Source organism: Rhagoletis pomonella, unplaced genomic scaffold (genome assembly GCF_013731165.1).
Source record: "Rhagoletis pomonella isolate Grant_MI unplaced genomic scaffold, Rhpom_1.0 Rhpom_scaffold_00014, whole genome shotgun sequence".
NCBI classification, from domain to species: domain Eukaryota; kingdom Metazoa; phylum Arthropoda; class Insecta; order Diptera; family Tephritidae; genus Rhagoletis; species Rhagoletis pomonella.
This window is the reverse complement of record NW_023458568.1, coordinates 20,197,034-20,200,796: the sequence shown is the minus strand read 5'-3', so window position 1 is coordinate 20,200,796 and position 3,763 is coordinate 20,197,034. Positions and strand designations below refer to the sequence as shown.

Genomic DNA, 3,763 nt, shown 5'->3' with positions numbered 1-3,763 from the left:
CTTCATCTTCATCATCATCTTCATCTTCATCTTCATCTTCATCTTCATCTTCATCTTCATCTTCATCTTCATCTTCATCTTCATCTTCATCTTCATCTTCATCTTCATCTTCATCTTCATCTTCGTCTTCATCTTCATCTTCATCTTCATCTTCATCTTCATCTTCATCTTCATCTTCGAAGACGTTTCTGTGCTGTAGCAAATATTTTATAGGGTGCTTTAAAACACGTTACTTCTCAAGGGCTATTGCAATTGGTATTCATGCGGTGAGACTAGGAATTTCAACTGATCCTTTTGTATCAGTTGTCTAAGATGGAGGCATTTTGGCTCGCACTTCTGAAGAAACACTGAGCTCTCAGAGATCGAAATTAGCTGCATTCGAAATTTCGAATCGGCTCGCGGTGTTAACTTAACCCAACTTAAGCTGTACTTCTTTGATCTTTGAAATAGTTGGTCACATTAGTCAAGATCCCTGGAGCATATAGGAAATTCATCCATATTTTTGCATTGTCATCGTGATTGGAACTATGCTGAAAATTTCAAGTCTCTACCTTGTCGGGAAATTAGTTTAAAATCGATTGAAAATTTCCGCGGGATGACCAAGCTAAATAAAAGCTTGTAAAAATGAAATCCATAGCCGCGGCGTTATTACTTGAAGAGGAGGACGAGTCCCAGATTGCTGATGCGGAAATTGAATGGCGGAGATTTAGGGACATGTTTGATCTTTTTCAGATGAGTGAAGAGTCATAAATTCATCATGAACTGTATTACTCATCGCTCAAAGCCAGTGAAATTATAAACGTTGTTTGAGCACTCCACAACATTTGCATTTACTACAGAGTGGAAAATTTGAACGCAAATGAATTCCATTTTGAAAGCCGTCAGGAGGAGGGGAAGAACAAAGCTCCATAGCAAATCGAATTCGAGACAACATACGCACCTCTTTTTAAAAAGTTAATAAAAACGAGTGCAATAATAAAAGCATATTTTTTTATGTAACTTCACATTTTATGTATGTATGTATGTACATACCTCTATTAATCTATCTATATCTATACTATCTTCTATACTAATTATATAAAGAGAAGTCCCTTTTTTTGTAACAGGTAATCTCGCGAACGGCTGGTCCGACTTTCATGAAATTTTGTATAAAAAGAGCCTTCAGCAACCACCATGTTTTAGGCCAAAAAAAATTTACTTTTTCCGGTAGGTGGACCAGGGACCGATCTATTCGAAAAAATCTTATTATGGTCCGATTTGCCTAAAATTTGGTATGTAGGTAGCTTTTTGCCTATATTAGCATATAGGATCCTTTTCTTTCCGTGAAGTGGACCAGGGACCGATCTATTCGAAAAAATCGTATTTATGGTCCGATTTGCTTAAAATTTGGTGCGTAGGTAGCTTTTTGCCTAGATTAGCACATAGGATCCTTTTTTCCGCGAAGTGGACCACGGACCGATCTATTCGAAAAATCTTAACTATGGTCCGATTTGATTCAAATTTTGTACGTAGGTAGCTTTTTGCCTAGATAAGCTTATAGGATCCTGTTTTCGAATTTTCATGCAATTTTGAATATAAATAGCTTTGAGCAACCACCATATCAAGAGCGAATTCGTCACTAGGCGAGTTTTTTTCGCGGAAATCAGAAACAACAGATACAGCCAAAATATAGTAATGATATATAATATATATACACTAATATATATTTTGAAAGCCGTTTTTTAGTGTTTGCAAAGCTCGAGAAGGGCTGAACCGATTTTTTTGAAACTGTCACCGGCCGCACGTGTCCCAAGGATGGTTTTATGCTAAACAAATTCTATATGTAAAGGGGCCACGCCAAAACAAACCGAATTTTTTTCTTACTCCATATCTCTGGTAGTGTTCATGGTAGAGTTCTGGAACTCCGTATGAAGATATACGAAAACAATCGCATTCTCTTGAAGAAAAATTGGAGCTATTGGAAAAGGGGGCGTGGCACCTCCCATACGCACCGAAATTCATGGTAGAGTTCTGGAACTTGGCATGGAGATATACGAAATCAATCGCATACTCTTGGAGAAAAATTGGAGCTATTGGAGGGGGCGTGGCACCTCTCATACAAACCAAAGTTTCCATACTACGTATCTCTGGAAGTGTTGATGGTAGCGTTCTGGAACTTGGTATGGATATATGAAATCAATCGCGTATTCTTGGAGAAAAATTTGAGCTTTTGGAAAAGGGGCCTGGCATCTCCAATACAAATCAAATTTTTAGTACTACGTATCTCTGGAAGTGTTCATGATAGATTCCTGGATCTTTATATGGAAATATACTAAATCAATCGCATACTCTTGGAGAAAAACTTAAGCTATTGGAAAAGGGGACGTGGTACCTCACATACAAAACCAATTTTTCATACTGCATATCTTTGGAAGTGTTCACGGTAGAGTACTGGAACTTGGTATGGAGATATCCGAAATAAATCGCATACTCTTAGAGAAAAATTGGAGCTATTGGAAAAGGGAGCGAGGCACCTCCCAGTCAAACCGAGTTTTTCATACTGCATATCTCTGAAAGTGTTAACGGTAGAATACTGGAACTTGGTATGGCTAAAAATGAAATCAATTGCATACTCTTGAAGAAAATTTTGGTCTATATACGAAATCAATCGCATACTCTTGGAGAAAAACTTAAGCTATTGGAAAAGGGGACGTGGTATCTTTCATACTGCATATCTCTGGAAGTGTTCACGGTAGAGTACTGGAACTCCGTATGGAGATATACTAAAACAATCGCATACTCCTGAAGAAAAATTGGCGCTATTGTAAAAATGGGTGTAGCACCTCCCATACGAACCGAATTTCTCATGCTACATATCTCTGAAAGTGTTCATGGTAGAGTTCTGGAACTTGGTATGGAGATATACGAAATCAATCGCATACTCTTGGAGAAAAATTGGAGCTATTGGAAAAGGGGGCGTGTGGCACCTCTCATACAAACCAAATTTTTCATACTGCATATCTCTGGAAGTGTTCATGGTAGAGTTCTGGAACTTGGTATGGAGATATACGAAATAAATCGAATACTCTTAGAGAAAAATTGGAGCTCTTGGAAAAGGGAGCGAGGCATACAAACCGAATTTTTCATACTGCATATCTCTGAAAGTGTTAACGGTAGAATACTGGAACTTGGTATGGCTAAAAATGAAATCAATTGCATACTCTTGAAGAAAATTTTGGTCTATATACGAAATCAGTCGCATACTCTTGGAGAAAAATTGGAGCTATTGTAAGAGGGGGCGTGGCACCTCCCATACAAACCGAATTTTTCATACTGCATATCTCTAGAAGCGTTAATGGTATAGTTGTGGAACTTGGTACGGAGATATACGCAATCAACCCCATACTCTTGGAGAAAAATTTGAGCTATTTGAAAAGGAGGCGTGGCACCTCCCATACAAACCGAATTTTTCATACTGCATATCTTTGGAAGTGTTCATGGTAGAGTTCTGGAACTTGGTATGGAGATATACGAAATCAATCGCATAGTCTTGGAGAAAAATTGGAGCTAAGTATTGTAAAAGGCACCTCTCATACAAACCGATGTTTTCATACTGCATATCTTAGGAAATGTCCATGGTAGAGTATTGGAACTTTGTATGGAGATATATGATATCAATCCCATTCTCATGAAGAAAAATGGGAGCTGTTGGGAAGGGGGGCGTGGCACCTCCCATGTAAACCGAATTTTTATACTGCATATCCCTGAAAGTATTCATGGTACA

At 38.2% G+C, this 3,763-nt stretch overlaps 1 protein-coding gene across 1 annotated transcript in view; it reads right to left on the bottom strand.

Annotated features, from left to right (window-relative positions):
* LOC118749300 (putative alpha-L-fucosidase) overlaps nucleotides 1-3,763 on the bottom strand; it is an 87,786-nt gene that overhangs the window by 78,202 nt on the left and 5,821 nt on the right. The window lies entirely within an intron of this gene.